The following is a 19,279-nucleotide window of genomic DNA, read 5'->3' on the forward strand; positions in this document are numbered from 1 at the left end:
AGGCGGCAGGGGCTGCGCTGGCGGGGGGCTTCGGGGGGGGGCGGCTGCGGCTACGGCAGCGCCCGCTGGTTTAGCTGTGTGGAGTCAATTGTTGGGGCTGTTGCAGGGGCTGGCGGCGGCTTCGGGAGCGGTGGGGGAGGGGGCTCAGGCGCCGGTGGCGGCGTGGGTGGGTGCAGCCGGTTTAGGGGCCTCGTCGGTGGCGGGGGGTGACGGAGCGGGTGCGAGTAAAGGGGGGGGCGAAGGGGGGAGTGAGACGGGGGGGGAAAGGAGAAGGAAAAGGAGAAGGAAAAGGAGAAGGAGGATGAGGTGGTGCGCTTAGATGATAGGGCTAAAAGCGAAGTTTATGTTTGTTTTGAAGGCCCGCTGGGGGCCCATTTAAAGAAGGAGGTGCGGGAAAAAATTTGGAAAGGGGAATATGTAGAGATATTTTCTCTGCTTCCCCTGGAGAAATTTAATTTGGATAGGGTTAAGCCGAGTGACTCCAAAAAGGAGAAGGACGAGGAGGAAAAGCGCCGTTATAGGCTTATTCCTCGGACTTTTGCCAACTGGCTACAGGCATTTGCGATTTTGGCGAGCGTGGTCGGGGAGAAGGAGCCGGAGCATTGTTCGGCTTTGTTCGGCTACATGGATGCGATAGGGGAGGCTTATCGAGTTTATGGCGGGCTGGCGTGGCTGCGCTACGACGAGCAATTTAGGCAGCGGAAGGCATTGCGGCCAGATATGCGTTGGGACCATAAGGATATTTCCTTATGGATGCGACTGATGTCGGCACCGGCTCAGCCCTTTCGGGGGGGGCGCCGGGGTTCGGGGGCCGGGTCCCCGGCAAGTTTCAAAAAAGGTTTGTGTTGGCAGTACAATGAAGGACAGTGCAGGTTTGGAGCGGCGTGCCGTTTTAAGCATGAATGCTCCGGATGTGGGGGGGGACATAGCTTGTCCAAATGTTTTAAAAAAGGAAAAGGAAAGGCTGGTGACGGGGCTGGTAAGAGGGACGACGCCGGTGAAGGTAGAAGTGATGGTTCCGTTTTTAAATAGGTATCCGGACGAGGAAGCTGCAGCGTTGTTATGTTCTGGTTTTTCCGATGGTTTTCATATTCCGTCGGTTGTTAATGCGTCGGGCCCGCCGTATCGTAATTTGCGTTCCGCTCGGGATCACCCGGAAGTGGTGGATGAGAAGCTGGAAAAGGAGGTGGCTTTGGGCAGGATGGGCGGTCCTTATGTCGCCCCGCCGTGCGGGAATTTGGTGGTTTCACCGTTGGGGGTGGTACCAAAGAAGGAGCGGAATAAATTTCGGCTGATTCATCATTTGTCTTACCCGGAAGGGTTATCGGTGAATGATGGCATTGCACCGGAGTTGTCGGCGGTATATTATGTGTCGTTCGATAAGGCATTGGACCTGGTTAGGGCGGCGGGGCGGGGTGCATTGATGGCAAAGGCGGATGTGGAAGCGGCGTTTCGGTTGTTACCGGTTCATCCAGATAGTCAGCATTTGTTGGGTTGCTGGTGGGATGGCAGTTATTATGTTGATCGTTGTTTGCCAATGGGCTGTTCCATTTCGTGTTCGTACTTTGAGGCATTTAGTTCGTTTGTTGAGTGGGTGGTTCGGGACGTGTCCGGGCTTACGTCCATCATTCATTACTTGGACGATTTCCTGTGTGTCGGGCCGGCGGGTTCGATGGTTTGTGCGGGTTTGCTATTTGCGTTGCAAAAAGTTGCGGCCAGCTTCGGGATTCCTTTGGCGCCGGATAAGACGGAAGGCCCGGCGCCGGTGATGTGTTTTCTGGGAATTGAAATTGACACCGTTGCTATGGAATGCAGGTTGCCGGCGGAGAAGGTCCGTGATTTGAGGACCGCAGTGACGGGGGTAAAAGCGGCGAAGAAGGTGCGGCTTAAGGCGGTGCAGTCCTTGCTTGGAAAATTGAATTTTGCTTGCAGAATTGTGCCAATGGGGAGAGTGTTTGCGAGGCGTTTGGCGACGGCGACGGCCGGGGTAAGGTTGCCGGCGCATTTTGTGCGGATCACAAAGGCGATCAGGGACGATTTGGAAGTATGGGATCAATTTTTGCAGCATTTCAACGGCCGGACGCTGGTGATGGAGAGGGTGGCGTCTAACGGGGCGTTGCAGCTGTTTACGGATGCGGCGGGGTCGGCCGGGTTTGGGGCTGTCTTCAGAGGTCATTGGTGTGTCGGGCAGTGGCCACAGGCGTGGCGGGAGAGCGGCTTGGTTAGGAATTTGGCTCTGTTAGAGCTATTCCCCATTGTAGTGGCAGTGGAGCTATGGGGGTCGCACTTTGCCGGAAGGAAAGTGTGTTTTCATTGTGATAACCAGGCGGTGGTGCACGCGATTAACAACTTGTCTGCTAAGTCGGAGCCGGTGGTGGTGTATTTGCGGCATTTACTGTTGAGATGTCTGCAGTTGAATGTGCAGGTAGTGGCAAGGCACGTTCCGGGTGTTGACAACGAGGTGGCTGATGCTTTGTCTCGTTTTCAGTTCAGCAGGTTTCGGGCGCTGTTGCCGTGGGCGGACGAAGTTGGTGTGGAGTGTCCCGAGGATTTGTGGCATCTGGTGAGGCGGTGATCTCAGACTTGATTCGGAACTCGGTGACCGAGGTGACTTGGTGCCGGTATGCTAAGGTGTGGGCTGAATGGGAGGAGTTGTTGTGTCTGATGTTTGGTGGGGAGAGCGTGGATTACTTGGTGGCTTTGTTGTCATTGGTGAGTACGGATTTTTCAGCCGGGCGATCGGCATCGGCTGTGGCACATCGGGTGTCGGCAGTGGCATTTTGGTTAAAAATGAGAGGGGAGCGTGATGTTTCACAGGATTTTCGGGTTCGTCAGGCTTTGCGGGGTTTTCGCCGCGGCGTACGGGAGAGGGACAAGAGGCGTCCTGTATCGTTCGGTTTGTTGAGACGGATGGTGGGTGGCCTGAGCGGCATTTGTGAGTCTGTGTACGAGACGGTTCTGTTTACAACGGCTTTCGGTCTCGCTTTTTATGGGGCGTTCCGGATAGGCGAGCTGGTAAGCCCGTCCAGGGTGACGGGTGGTGGTTTGATGTTTGAGGACGTGCGAGTGAGCAGTAGTCAGGTGGAGTGCCGGATTCGCCGGTCAAAAATGGATCAGCTGGGCCGTGGTAGATTGGTGGTGTTATATGCGGTTCCAGGAGAGGAATTGTGCCCTGTGCGTTTAGTCGAGAGATTTATGGCCGTGAGGGGAGGCTTACCTGGCCCGTTGTTGCGGCATTTGAATGGGTCGTTTTTGTCGAGGTTTCAGTTTGTGGCGGTGCTGCGGCTAAGTCTACGTAACACGGGGGAGCGCCCGGAGGAATTCGGGTCGCATTCATTCCGAATTGGTGCAGCAACGGAGGCAGCTCGTTGGGGGCTTGGAGATGAGGTGGTAAAGCGTATTGGTAGATGGGAATCTTCTTGTTTTCGGCGGTATGTGAGACTGCAGTTGTTGTAGCATCATGGTACTTTGGTTACGTGCGGTAGGTTTGAGGAAAGGGGTGTTTCTAGATGTGTTGGTGGTTGTGCTGTTATTGGTTTTGATATTTTCGTTTTGTTTATTTGTTATAGGGAAGTGCCTGATCTGGATCTTGGGGCACTCCTTCGTATTTTGGGGTGCCCGTCGGGCTGAGGTCCGCCCGAATGGTCGACAGCTGGGTTTGGATCGTGCGCAGGCGACTGTTCGATGGATCGGAGTTCGGGGCATGGAGTGGGGCAGGGTGGTCCCGGAATTTCGTTTCCATTGTAAAGTGGAGCGGCCCCCGAATGTGCTGGTATTACATGTGGGGGGTAATGATCTTGGTGCCAGGGCGTCGCGGGATTTGATCCGAGACATAAAGATTGACTTACTGCAGTTGTGGAAGCGGTATCCTGGTTTGCTGGTCGTATGGTCTGACATAGTGACCAGGTTGGCATGGAGAGGGGCTCGGTCGGTGGAGAAGGTTAATAAGGCCAGGGCCCAGGTGAATAGGGTACTGGCTAGGTTTGTGACCAGGAATGGTGGGATTGTGGTACGGCACAGGGATTTGGAGCCGGCAGATTGGCGATTTCGGAGGGGTGATGGTGTGCACCTCAACGAGGTCGGTCTGGATTTATGGGCGTTGGGTCTGCAGGATGGTGTGGAGCGTGCTTTTGGTGTGTGGCGGGTCCAGGCCACGTAAGGTGTCACGTGGTCTGTCCTGTGGCGGTGGGGGTAGGTCTGGTCCAGAGGTTTGGAAGTGATTGGTGGCTGGACCGGGAGTCATTGTCTTGGTATGGTGGCTCTCGGTTTCCGGGATGTGGCAGGCACGGGGTTCTGCCAAAGTGTGGGGGTCAATCCGTGGGTGATTGGCACCTCGTCTCTGGGTCGGTGTGTTGCGGCCGGGGACAGGGGGAGTAGTAGTTAGTGGACTGGGCCTACCCCGGGGGGTATTGTAAATGTTATTGTCTATTGTTACCGTTATGTGGTTGTTTTGGGTCGCCCGTTGGACGGCGTCCCTAAGGTGCTAGTCTGTAAAACAATAGGCAATAAAAGGCTGCTGTGGCCATTTTGAACCAAGTCGCATGCAGTCCGTGTGTTTATTCTTAGAGGATAAGGGGGTTTGGTTACACAGACATCACGACCGGAGAATCCTCCCTCAGCTGGTCAAGAAAGCCACGGACCCACTTGGGGGGGGAGGGGCGACATGACCAAGGGGGAGGTAGGGAGTGATGGGGTTAATAGGGACAGTGGTGTGTATGCCTAATATGGCATTGGGGGATGGTCTTAGCCGGGGAGGAAGAGGAGGAGCAGGGAAAGGGTTAGTCTGGGAGAGGAAAGAGTTACCTCCTCTTCTGTTTCCGGACGCCGAACGATCCCCGCCCACCCTCCCTTTGTGTTGTCATGTGGGGGATGTTTTTTGGGTAGTTGGGATACCCTTTGTCACAGCAGCGGTGGGGGTAGGTCTGGTCCAGAGGTTTGGAAGTGATTGGTGGCTGGACCGGGAGTCATTGTCTTGGTATGGTGGCTCTCGGTTTCCGGGATGTGGCAGGCACGGGGTTCTGCCAAAGTGTGGGGGTCAATCCGTGGGTGATTGGCACCTCGTCTCTGGGTCGGTGTGTTGCGGCCGGGGACAGGGGGAGTAGTAGTTAGTGGACTGGGCCTACCCCGGGGGGTATTGTAAATGTTATTGTCTATTGTTACCGTTATGTGGTTGTTTTGGGTCGCCCGTTGGACGGCGTCCCTAAGGTGCTAGTCTGTAAAACAATAGGCAATAAAAGGCTGCTGTGGCCATTTTGAACCAAGTCGCATGCAGTCCGTGTGTTTATTCTTAGAGGATAAGGGGGTTTGGTTACACAGACATCACGACCGGAGAATCCTCCCTCAGCTGGTCATGACTCAGGGCCCTTCAATCTCACCAATGTAAAAATGAAGAAGCAGTAATCCATTTTATAAAGTCAGGCCGCAGAATTCATTACCTCAAAATCTCAAGGAAACATTTCAGCTCCTCTAAGGAGCCAAATTCCATGGCCTTCATAGAGGAGATGACACCTTGCTTGTAGTCACGGTCCCAAAGAATAATAAATTCAGTGACTTCACTTTATCTTCTGGACTGGACATTTTTACATTAATCACACATAGGGAGTGTACAGCACTGTGCATACATAAAAATCACCGTTGTTGCCCGGACATCATCCTGTGTAAACAGGTGATGTGCTGTGGATAATACGATATTCTAGGCACACATACTGATCGTATTAGTGATTGTTCTGCGCTCATAAAAGGTTCATAATTCTAAACAAAACAGTAAATATCAGCAGTCGTATTATGGCTTGGATCAGCATAAAAGAGACAGAAGACTTCTCACTAAGTCCAGACATTTTTGGCCCCTCATTTCTTCACCTAACTCCAGCGTAAACAATAAACAAAACCCCACATCAGAAATCTGCTGTAAATGAAATCAGATTAATGGGCTAGTATTCAGACTCACGGGTATGTGAAACGTAATGGTGCCTGAACAGACCGCTCTGGGCCTTTCGTGTCGACCAGTACTCACGTTCATAATGGCTCCTCAGATAGCTTAAACTCAACCACAATCTCATGTAAGAAGACTCCAAGAAAAGAGGATTGGTTTTAACTGAAATTATTGTATTAAAAGTAGCAGGTAAAAAGGAATAATTCTCCCCAGAGAGCATTAGCATGTAACATGAGAATGAAGGAACATACTCAAATTGGAGAAGAGGGGTGGGGAAAAACTGACATCACAGGGCTACAAGGAGTGTGAAGTGTCAAATACAAGGAAAAGCAAAGTTTCAGCGTGGGAACAGAAGTACAACATACAGTAATGCAAAACAATGAATGATTCCCAAGTCGTGGGACATGACAGCCAGGGTAGACACCACAAGCTTTCTAAGATGATTAGATAGTAAAATGATTAGCTGCAGTGGTCATGAAGGTAGTTGTGGACATCATAGGTCCACATTTTAGATTTTTTTTTTCTGTTGAACTTAAAGGGGTGTTCCCATCTCCAAGATCCTATCCCAATATGTAGTAGATATAATAATAATATTAGCAAATACCTCCAATTAGAAATGTAGTATAGTTCTCATTCACTATGTCGCTTACCTCATGTTCAGGGCATTGTAAGACCTTAGGTATCCATGGTCACGCATATAGTCAAAGTCATCACCACGCATATACAGTGCCTACAAGTAGTATTCAACCCCCTGCAGATTTAGCAGGTTTACACATTCGGAATTAACTTGGCATTGTGACATTTGGACTGTAGATCAGCCTGGAAGTGTGAAATGCACTGCAGCAAAAAAGAATGTTATTTCTTTTTTTATTTATTTTTTTTTAAATTGTGAAAAGTTTATTCAGAGGGTCATTTATTATTCAACCCCTCAAACCACAAGAATTCTGTTTGGTTCCCCTAAAGTATTAAGAAGTATTTCAGGCACAAAGAACAATGAGCTTCACATGTTTGGATTAATTATCTCTTTTTCCAGCCTTTTCTGACTAATTAAGACCCTCCCCAAACTTGTGAACAGCACTCATACTTGGTCAACATGGGAAAGACAAAGGAGCATTCCAAGACCATCAGAGACAAGATCGTGGAGGGTCACAAGGCTGGCAAGGGGTACAAAACCCTTTCCAAGGAGTTGGGCCTACCTGTCTCCACTGTTGGGAGCATCATCCGGAAGTGGAAGGCTTATGGAACTACTGTTAGCCTTCCACGACCTGGACAGCCTTTGAAAGTTTCCACCCGTGCCGAGGCCAGGCTTGTCCGAAGAGTCAATGCTAACCCAAGGACAACAAGGAAGGAGCTCCGGGAAGATCTCATGGCAGTGGGGACATTGGTTTCAGTCAATACCATAAGTAACGTACTCCACCGCAATGGTCTCCGTTCCAGATGAGCCCGTAAGGTACCTTTACTTTCAAGGCTCGTCTACAGTTTGCTCATGATCACTTGGAGGACTCTGAGACAGACTGGTTCAAGGTTCTCTGGTCTGATGAGACCAAGATCGAGATCTTTGGTGCCAACCACACACGTGACGTTTGGAGACTGGATGGCACTGCATACGACCCCAAGAATACCATCCCTACAGTCAAGCATGGTGGTGGCAGCATCATGCTGTGGGGCTGTTTCTCAGCCAAGGGGCCTGGCCATCTGGTCCGCATCCATGGGAAGATGGATAGCACGGCCTACCTGGAGATTTTGGCCAAGAACCTCCGCTCCTCCATCAAGGATCTTAAGATGGGTCGTCATTTCATCTTCCAACAAGACAACGACCCAAAGCACACAGCCAAGAAAACCAAGGCCTGGTTCAAGAGGGAAAAAATCAAGGTGTTGCAGTGGCCTAGTCAGTCTCCTGACCTTAACCCAATTGAAATCTTGTGGAAGGAGCTCAAGATTAAAGTCCACATGAGACACCCAAAGAACCTAGATAACTTGGAGAAGATCTGCATGGAGGAGTGGGCCAAGATAACTCCAGAGACCTGTGCCGGCCTGATCAGGTCTTATAAAAGACGATTATTAGCTGTAATTGCAAATGACTCGCCCACCCCAGGGCTATGGGACACCCGGTGCCGGACCGGACTAGTCCGGTGGTAGTCAGTGGTGGCTGGGCCCGGCTCCGTAGCCCTGGTGGGTGTCAGTTGAATATGTGGCTTGAATTAAAGTTTGTGTTCGTGACGCCACCTGTGGTATGCGGCTACTAAGCCGCCGCTGCTGTGTGAGGCCTCCGGGATGATGTTATGGCAGCAATGGTAGTACTGCTCCCCACAGGTGGAGCAATGCCCGGGGCACGGTTGGTGTTTGTGGAAGTCTATGGTGCTGCGTGACTAACACGGTGCAGGGCCGACCAGCAATGAAAGAAACAGGCACAAACAGTAGTCTCTTTACCTTTTCCTCTTTTACTCGGCAGAAACTTAGTCCAGGGAGACCGTCACAGATGGTAAAGATGATCCGGCCGGCCTGGAAGTGCCTGGGGTGATCTTTGGCCAGTTGAGTATGAGGCCTACTCCTTAATCTTTCTCTGCTGTGTTAGGACACTGCACTTTGGGTTTGCAATTGCCCTCTTGCTGCTGGGACTTGTTGTTCGTCCCCTTTTCTGTGTGGTAGACTGCACAGGCCCTCTCTGGTGCTTCTCTGCTGGAGTCTACACCGGGCCCTTGGGATGCAGCTGTACCTTCAGATTGCTTCTGGGACAGGGGGCTTACAGCTCTCCTGCCCTCCGGATTCAGCTACCAGGGATGGATTTTATGCCCTGGCAACTACAGACTCCGATGTCCGAGTCCCTGCTGTGCCTCTCTGCTCCCCTTGCTTCACTGGGCCAAGCTATCCCAGCTCTAGGCCCCAGTTTACAAGGCAGCACTACTCTGCGTCTGCACTCTTTCACTCCTGTCTCCAGACTAACCACCACTTCCTCCTTCCAGCCAGACTTAAGGAATGCTCCCTGAAGTTCCAGGTTCAGAGCTCCCCCTGCTGGCCGGAGGGAGAACTGTGTTGAGTGTTAACTTACTGGCCAATAGATCTCCCAATTACCTCCAGGCTCAGCATTAACCCTTTTGGGAGGGCAATGCTGTTGTGGCGACCAGGTCCTGGGGCGCCACACTCCCCCTTAGTTAAATTCAGTACTCCCGGACTGTAGAAACAAACATGACATGTTAGAACATTTCATCCCATTATGGGAGGCGCAAATACTTTAACGTTACAACCTTAAACATTACTATAAGAGTCCAGTGTGGCTCCCTGCCGGGTGTCCATTACACTGCTCCATGGGGGACCCGCCGCGTTCAAACCCCCAATGTAGGCTCTGGGCGTGCGTCAGAGCATTGATGACCCCACTCTATGCACGCCGGACGGGTTTTTCTTCAGGGGTGTTGAGCACACTGGTGCTAACTATGAACAATTTAGGTGTTGGCCACCCATAGTCCAGTGGCCCAATTGTCCATTTTCGCAATCAAAGAAAAAGAAAACATTTTGTACACAACATGACAGACATTTTGCATAACTATTTACATTCTAATAAGTACTCTTTCCCTTATACAGTTGACTCCCTATACCTTAGAGGGGGTTGTCCCCGAGTGCTGCGCTGGGACCTACGTAGCTCTGGTGTTTGCCCCTGACTACGTGGTGCGTCTTCTATCTCAGCACTACAGGTGGGCCTAACCCCCATAGGTAAGCGTGATGGTTGCCTTTGTGATCTAAGAGTCGCCAAGGGTATGACAGGTTCACCACTGACAGGGGGTTGATCCTCCTGTTCCACTGCTGGCGTGTCATCTCGTGCTGGAGCGGACGATTCTTTAGGTGGATCCGGAACCTTTTCCGTTTCTGGCTCGACCAACTGCGGAAACGTCAAAACTGGTACCACTATGGCATTGTTTATTCGGGTCCAAGTTTTGGGGAACTTTCCAAGGATGGTTTGAATCATCTCCCCTTCTTTCTCTTGACTTTGGGGACTTCCTTGTACTCCTTCCATTTCTCTTTGGATTCTGCACCGTTCAGGGCACGCTTTCAGGCGGTCTCGGGAAATTGCTTGATAGGTCTTGCCTTCATCTTTGCTTATGAGGCATACCTTACTATTGTCAAAGTTGGAGGGGATAATGGTGTAGGGCTCGCTTTCCCACTGATCATCCAATTTATGCGCCTTCCGCTTCTTCTTGAGGACTTGTTCTCCAGGTGCTAAGGGAGTTGCTGGGGCTGTTTGATTGTAATGCTGTTCTTGTCTCGTTCTTGCTTGAGACAGGCTCCTCTCTACGCACTCCTGGACCTTACGGTACCGCTGCTGCCGTTCTGTATCCCAATCCTCTATTTCTTGAACCGCCTCAGGCGACACAGTCCCCATCTCAAAGTCTACAGGCAACTTGCCTGGTCTGGCTCGCATCAGGTAAGCGGGGCTGCAGTTGGTCGAATTCACTGGGATGTGGTTGTACAGGTCTACCAGATCTGGCAACTTTTCTGGCCATTGGTTCCTTTCCTCCAGCGGTAGGGTCTTCAGCATATCAATAACCACATGGTTCATTTTCTCGCACAGTCCATTGGTTTGGGGGTGGTACGGTGTGGTTCGGATTTTCTTACAACCGTACATGTTACAGAACTCTTGGAACACTTCAGCCTCGAATGCAGGACCCTGATCAGTCAGTACCCTTTCCGGATAGCCGTGAGGTCGGCAAAAGGATGCCTGGAACGCTCTAGCTGCTGTCCTGGCTGTCTGGTCCTTCACAGGCACTACTACCAGGAAACGAGAGTAATGGTCCACAATGGTGAGGGCGTACACATAGCCTGACCGGCTTGGTGTTAACTTCACGTGGTCCAGGGCCACCAACTCCAGGGGCTGCTTTGTGACAATTGGCTGCAAGGGAGACCTTTGGCTGGCATCGTCTTTCCGCCTCAGGTTACATGGGCCACAGTCTCGGCACCACTTCTCGATCATCTTTCTCATGTGCACCCAATAGAACCGATCACGGAGTAGGGCCTCCAACTTCTTCCACCCGAAGTGTCCTGCGTTATCATGATACGCTGCTAGGACCATTGGAGCATCTCTCTGCGGAACCACTATCTGCCAGACAAGTTCATTTGTTCGATAGTTGACATATCTCTTGCAGAGCTTGCCTTGGTAGGTGAACAGTCGTCCCCTCTCCTTCCACAGCTGCTGGGCTTCCTCTGGAGCGTCTGGGCCAAGATGGGTCTCAGCTTGCGCTAGCTTCTCTTTGACCAATCGCACGGCCAGGTCACCGTTCTGTGTTTCTTCCCAATTATGGTGGAGTAAGGGGTTGACCGAGACCCCGTGCTGGCTTGAGCGCTTCACTCCCACAGCATGCTCACACTGGGACACACCTTGGTGATGGAAAGCCGGTAACTCTATCTCTTCGAGTTCATCCATGTCTTCTCCAGACTCGGGCAAGTGAGGCATTCTGGACAGCGCATCAGCATTGTTATTCTTCTTGCCAGCCCGATACTTGATGGTAAAGTCAAAGTTAGACAGCCGGGCCATCCATCGCTGTTCCATCGCACCTAACTTGGCTGTTTCCAGGTGTGTCAACGGATTGTTGTCCGTGAAGATGGTGAACTTGGCCGATGCCAGATAGTGCTTGAAGCGTTCAGTCACTGCCCAAACAATAGCGAGGAACTCCAGCTTGAAGGAACTGTAGTTTTCTGGATTCCTTTCTGTGGGCCGAAGCTTCCTACTGGCGTACGCTATCACCCTCTCTCTGCCTCCCTGTACCTGGGACAGAACTGCTCCCAGTCCCACGTTGCTGGCGTCTGTATACAGTACAAACGGTTGGCTGTAGTCAGGGTAGGCCAGAATTTCTTCTCCCGTGAGAGCCCCTTTCAGCCGGACAAAGGATGTTTCCAGTTGGCTGCTCCATTCAAATGGAGGGCTCTGCTTCTTAGCCTGCTTTGGCTGGCCCACCAGGAGATCTTGAAGGGGCGCTGCTATCTTGGTGAAACCATCAATGAACCTTCGGTAGTAGCCCACCAGTCCAAGGAACTGCCGCACCTCCTTCACTGTGGTGGGTCTTGGCCAGTCCTTGATTACAGTGACTTTCTCCGGATCAGGTGCCACACCTTCTGCGCTGACCACATGACCCAGGTACTGTACCTTTGGCTTCAAGAGGTGACATTTGGACGGCTTGATCTTCAGGCCATATTTCGACAAGGATTCAAACACTTCTGCTAAGTGCTTCAGGTGGTCCTCATAAGTCTTGGAGTAGACTATTACGTCATCCAGGTACAACAGCACGGTTTCAAAGTTGTGGTGGCCCAAGCAGCACTCCATCAACCTTTGGAATGTCCCTGGGGCGTTGCAGAGCCCGAATGGCATACAATTGAACTCACAGAGGCCCATTGGTGTCGTGAATGCAGTCTTCTCCTTGTCCGCCTCTGCCACGGGAACCTGCCAATACCCACTGGTGAGATCCAAGGTGGAGAAATAGTTAGCTGACTTTAAGGCTGTTAGTGACTCCTCTATTCTGGGCAGTGGATAAGCATCTTTATGTGTAATGCGGTTAATTTGCCTGTAATCTACACACATTCTCATTGTACCATCTTTTTTCTTTACGAGCACTAGTGGAGCTGCCCAGGGGCTACAACTATCTCTGATAACCCCAGCCTCCTTCATTTCCCGTAACATTTCCTTGGCACACTGATACTGTGCGGGGGGTACAGGGCGGTATCTCTCTTTAATGGGATGATGATCACCCGTGGGGATTTGATGTTTAACCCCTTTCACCTGCCCAAAATCTAGGGGGTGTTTGCTGAAGACCCGCTCGTACTCCTGTACCACCCGGTAAACCCCATGCTTTTGGTGCGAGGGGGTGGAGTCGGTGCCTACATGTAATTTTTGGCACCAGTCTTCCGGCTGCCCCTTGGAGCCATTGTCTTCCGCCTGGTCGGACGGGATCAAGGGTTCCACTGCTTTAATGGTATTGTTACTGACAGTGTACAGTTTTGCTACAGTGGCGTACCGGGGCAATTTGGCCTCCTCCTCCCCACAATTCAGGACACGGACGGGCACTCTCCCCTTGCGGACGTCCGCTACCCCTCTGGCTATCAGGACTCCAGGCCTACTGTCTGAATACACTGGTTCTACCAAGGCATGGTAATCCTGACCCTTGAGGCCTATTGCTGCCCGACACCATATCAACATTTCACTTCTTGGGGGTATTACAATGGGGAGGGGGTCACTTACCCTCACACTGCCAATTTCTCCTCCGGCTAGCTCTACTTGCTGCCTCCTCATCAGGGCTCTGATCTCCCTCTGTAGGACACGCTGCTGCCCGGAGCTGGCAGTTTCAGACGCCTGTTGCAACAAAATTATCACTTCGGCAATACAATTTTCTATCACATTTGTACCAAGGGTTAGCAGTGGGTCAGATTCTTTGCGATCTATATCTACAATTATCATCCCCTGACATGGCAATTCCACCCGCCCCACTTTAATGGTTACTTCTTTGTACCCAATTTGAGGTAAGGGCTGACCATTACTGGCCACAATCGTTAAATCATCATCTGGGCCATGGTCAATGTCTGAATCAGCCCAATATCTTTTGTACAGTTTGTGGGGGATGGTTGTTACCTGGGACCCCGTATCCAGGAGGGCATTCAAAGGGATCCCATCCAGCACAATGGGAAGGACCGGGCGTCCTCCCACATACTTGCTGCGGCTGGGGTTTGAGCCGGGCTTCCTCACACCTGGGGGTTGGCTCCTGGCCCCAGGCTCGGCCCGTTTAAAGGACAGCGTCGTGCAATGTGGCCCGCCTGGTTGCAGTGGCGGCAGATCGGTTGTCCTGTTGAATCATACCGGTCTGTGTCTCTGCCTCGGGTCGGCGGAATCCTCCTCTGTCGCATCCATGGGACGTCTTCTGGGCTGGAGGCCAACTCGATTTTTGCAGGCGAGGGGGTCATTTGTAGAGACTGCACGGTCTTGGCAAGGGCAGCCACAGTCTTGGTCAGCTCCTGGAACTGCTGTCTGAGCTCTGCAGTGGGATCCTTATCCAGGGACTGCGCCTCAGCCCCTGCAGTGGCTCGTGTTGCAGGCACCACCCCGGGGTACGTGATAGCAAGAGGCCGGAGGGGTACTGGGTCATTCGGTGTAGATTCTCTCAGTACCCTGATGGCCTGGTCCTTAAACTTGGCAAAGTCCAGAGCAGGGTTCTGCAGGACCAGGATACGCAGCTGGGTCCTGTGGGCATCTGACAGGAGCCCCTCTATGAACTGCTCAGTTAGGAGTTTGTCTTCTTCACGTACACTCTCTGGGTCCACCTGTTTAACTGCTTTCAGGGCCTCCTGCAAGTTTAAGGCATAGTCCCTTATGCTGTCCGTGGCCCGTTGCTTGCACCCAAAGAATCTCATCTTTTTCTCTGCTGCGGTGCGGGTGTCAAAAGTACTCTTTAGCTTGGCCAGTATCTGGGCTGCTGTCCCTTTATCTGTATCAGGCCAGGACTTCGCTTCACGCTGGGCGGCGCCGGCTAGCTGTCCCATTACTATGCCCACCTTCTGGCTCTCAGTCAGAGGATACACCCGGAACAAGCTGTGCAGGCTTTCTCTGAAGTCACTCAAGGTATGGGACTCCCCGGAGTACTGCGGCAGCCATTCTGCTCCTGGTATGTACGGCATGGTGATCGGCATTACCGGCGCTACAGTGGGGGCTGGGGCGACGGCGACTGGGACTACTTCGGCCGGTGCTGCGGCGCTCTGGGCGATGGCAGCCACCTGCTCTCCCTCGGAGTCGGACATCTTCCTCCCCCTTAGTGAACCTTACCAGGCTCCGTTCACTTTTCAAATTTTCTTCCGGGTCGCGCGGGGTTAACAGCGCTCTGCTCTGATGGCGCGCTCCCTTCGCGCTCTTTGTCAGGCATGCCCCCCTTCTTCCTGCGCTCGGCGCGGCTAATGGCGGCGGCAATTTACAACCAGTACACAGTCTTTTACACAGTTCTTCAGGCGCACAGTACCCGGTGTGACCGGGCACGAAATCCTGTTCGTGACGCCAAAGTTGACTCGCCCACCCCAGGGCTATGGGACACCCGGTGCCGGACCGGACTAGTCCGGTGGTAGTCAGTGGTGGCTGGGCCCGGCTCCGTAGCCCTGGTGGGTGTCAGTTGAATATGTGGCTTGAATTAAAGTTTGTGTTCGTGACGCCACCTGTGGTATGCGGCTACTAAGCCGCCGCTGCTGTGTGAGGCCTCCGGGATGATGTTATGGCAGCAATGGTAGTACTGCTCCCCACAGGTGGAGCAATGCCCGGGGCACGGTTGGTGTTTGTGGAAGTCTATGGTGCTGCGTGACTAACACGGTGCAGGGCCGACCAGCAATGAAAGAAACAGGCACAAACAGTAGTCTCTTTACCTTTTCCTCTTTTACTCGGCAGAAACTTAGTCCAGGGAGACCGTCACAGATGGTAAAGATGATCCGGCCGGCCTGGAAGTGCCTGGGGTGATCTTTGGCCAGTTGAGTATGAGGCCTACTCCTTAATCTTTCTCTGCTGTGTTAGGACACTGCACTTTGGGTTTGCAATTGCCCTCTTGCTGCTGGGACTTGTTGTTCGTCCCCTTTTCTGTGTGGTAGACTGCGCAGGCCCTCTCTGGTGCTTCTCTGCTGGAGTCTACACCGGGCCCTTGGGATGCAGCTGTACCTTCAGATTGCTTCTGGGACAGGGGGCTTACAGCTCTCCTGCCCTCCGGATTCAGCTACCAGGGATGGATTTTATGCCCTGGCAACTACAGACTCCGATGTCCGAGTCCCTGCTGTGCCTCTCTGCTCCCCTTGCTTCACTGGGCCAAGCTATCCCAGCTCTAGGCCCCAGTTTACAAGGCAGCACTACTCTGCGTCTGCACTCTTTCACTCCTGTCTCCAGACTAACCACCACTTCCTCCTTCCAGCCAGACTTAAGGAATGCTCCCTGAAGTTCCAGGTTCAGAGCTCCCCCTGCTGGCCGGAGGGAGAACTGTGTTGAGTGTTAACTTACTGGCCAATAGATCTCCCAATTACCTCCAGGCTCAGCATTAACCCTTTTGGGAGGGCAATGCTGTTGTGGCGACCAGGTCCTGGGGCGCCACACAAACAAGGATTATTCCACAAAATATTAAACCTAGGGGTTGAATAATAATTGACCCACACTTTTATGTTGAAAATTTATTACAATTTTACTGCGCAACATAACTTGTTGGTTTGTAAGATTTATGCATCTGTTAATAAATCCTGCTCTTGTTTGAAGTTTACAGGCTCTAACTTATTTGCATCTTATCAAACCTGCTAAATCTGCAGGGGGTTGAATACTACTTGTAGGCACTGTAGTCATAGTTAGTTACTCATGGTAGTAAGTGAGTGATATGTAGAAGTAATATTGATTATAGGACCTTTTTAAGTATTGACATTTTGGATGTTTAAGTGCCAACGCTTCTGTTTTACTAGTATTAAGTTAATAACCAAATAGTCTGCTGTAGCAGTTTAAGGTTAAGAGTAAGTTAGGGCGAGAAATGGGGATATTGTTAATGAAAGCATTACGTCATTGGCAAACAACGCGGTCTTGAAAGATCTGTCCCAGGTTTGTATCCCCTTTTATATCTGGATTAATCCTTATTTGTGATGCTAAGGGTTCAATGCTAAGTACATGTAAAAGGGGGGAAAGTGGACATGCTCGGCAAAGGCCATTATTTATGGAGGGGCCAGTAGTGGGCATGAGGCAAGCTCACAGATGCCTTCGGATGACAATATAGTCCCCTCAAGTCTGTTAGATGATTGTTGGGGGAGATCAGGATTCAGCATGTCTGATTTGGGATTGTTTTCTCTAAGAGTTAAGCTGCTGCCAGAGATGTCTCATTGAGAACACAGGAGTACTCAACCAAGCAAGCGCTCATGTGTATGGAAGAGTTGGGCGAGATAGCTGCAGAGATAGTTAAAGCGTATGAGGGACTTTAGTATTCTAATGCTTATACCATTGAAATGGAGAGACTGGGCAGTACCTTTCAACACCATGGCTTACCCAACTCATGGGTCCTATAGTGGCTGCATGGTGTGCCAATTAGTGCAGCATACAACCCACCAGTCCTATTTATTCTCCTATAAGGCCCCTTCCCTTCCACATACAGCCAGTTTAGGCCTAAGCCAGATCTAATACTAACATGATGGGTCTATGTTGACCTAATAAGCTTTTATTTCAATATTTTGGTGGTTGTTTAAAGTTACTTTAGGTCACTGATTTTTTAAGATCAGAACTAATTGGGATGAAAAAGGTGAGAAAGCAGTAACATTCAACAGCATATTTTATGCATATTATAACTGTAAAAAATGATTGCAACATTGCATAATCTGAAAACCCTTCCTCCCTCGTGAATTCTTGGCCTCAATTACTGAAACAAATATTGTTTCAGTAATTGAGTAATTTCATGTCCAATTACACACCTTAACTTATGCACATATAGGTATAATGTCCCTTTGACCCTCTAGCTTTACTTAATAGTAAAGCCTCACTCAGATGTCCATGTAACTGTGATGCAAGGACTGGCCGCAGGTCTCCTGACCTGAATTTGATAGCCTCATTTATTTCAAGGCAGCTGCCAAATTCGGGTTAGGAGTCTTTGAATCACGATTAGAGTTGAGTGTGTTTATCCCGAATAGCATGTGCAATGCAAGTCAATGGGGAAAAATTCGCAAAGTAACGAGTAACTCGAATGCCGTACTATTCGCGCGAGTAGCAAATAGTACGACATTCGGGTTACTTGTTACATTGCAAGTATTCTCCATTGACTTGCATTGCACACGCTATTTGAAATGAATACGCGAGTATTAGACAGTACTTGTTATGAGTATAGCGAGTACGAATAGTTAGGTACTCGCTCAACTCTAGTCACGATCCATACACCAACCGTGTTACAGGCATGTCTCTGTGAGGCTTTATTATTATGTAAAGCTAAAGGGTCAAAGGGAAAACTATACCCATATGTGTATAGGTTAGAGGGTGGAATCAAACATCAGATTGAAAAAAAAATAAAAATATTTCCATAATTTTTGCCCATTTTGTCAGACTAATTGAAAATAAAATACCTAGACGACGCTCTTGTGCACCTCCAAAAAGATTGACACTGCCAAAATGGAGGCCATTTGGAGTCCAATCCTGCCGTTTGCCCAAACAGTAGTTTCTGGCTACAAGGGTGTTGCTGCATTCAGGATAAACTGTGTTTCAAATTCTGTGAAGTACCCATGGGAATAATATGCTCACTACAACTCTGACATGAATTCCTTGAGGGGTGTACTTTCCGAACTCCAGCAACTGCGCTGCTCTGTTTACATCCGGTAGGTCATCAATATCATTAGACTGGATAACCCTTCCTCACCAACTGGGTAGGTTATACACCGGCTCCCTGTCTTTGATTTGGCTTCACAAACCAAGCCCGCATCTTCGCCTGCAGATGATGGTTGGGATAATCAGCTATCATGTGACTCTAAAGGCCCCGTTAAACGCAACGACGTATCTAACGATATATCGCTTGGGTCACTGATTCCGTGACGCACATCTGGCATCGTTAGCGACGTTGTTGCGTGTGACACCAACAAACGGCCGTTAATGATCAAAAATACTCAACTTATCGTTGATTGTTGACACGTCATTCATTTTCAAAAAATCGTTGATTGTTGGAGGACGGAGGTTGTTTGTCGTTCAAGAGGCAGCACACATCGCTACGTGTAACACCTCGGGAACGACAAACTACAGCTTGCCTGCATCCGCCGGCAATGAGGAAGGAAGGAGGTGGGCGGGATGTTAAGGCCGCTCATCTCCGCCCCTGCACTTCTATTGGGCGACCGCTTAGTGACGCCGCTGTGACGCCGCACGAACCGCCCCCTTACAAACGTGGTGGTGCACAGGCAACAGCGACGTTGCTAGGCAGGAAAGTCCATGTGACGGCTCCAAACGATTTTGTGCACCACGGGCAGCGATTTGCCCGTGACGCACAAACGACGGGGGCGGCTGCTTTCACCAGCGATATCGCTAGTGATATCGCTGCGTGTAAAGCCCCCTTAAGAGTCGCAAGTGGAGCTATGACCGCTATTGTTAACCAGTTAAATACCACTGTTAATCTGGGATGTTAACATTTACAGCGCACCAGCAGAGGGGATCATCATTCTCTACACCGAAAAGAGCTCCTTGACGTGGATTGACATGACAGCCAGGGTCCTGCTGAAAACCCCCATGCCTGTTATGATTGTACTCCTGTGAAAGCCAGCCTATGGGGCAATACTGTGGCACTGCTGTATATAGCACAAGTGATTGGATGATAGTAGCTTCAAGTCCCCTAAGGGGACTAACAAATTCAGTGA

This window comes from Anomaloglossus baeobatrachus, chromosome 3, assembly GCF_048569485.1.
Source record: "Anomaloglossus baeobatrachus isolate aAnoBae1 chromosome 3, aAnoBae1.hap1, whole genome shotgun sequence".
Classification (NCBI taxonomy): Eukaryota; Metazoa; Chordata; class Amphibia; order Anura; family Aromobatidae; genus Anomaloglossus; species Anomaloglossus baeobatrachus.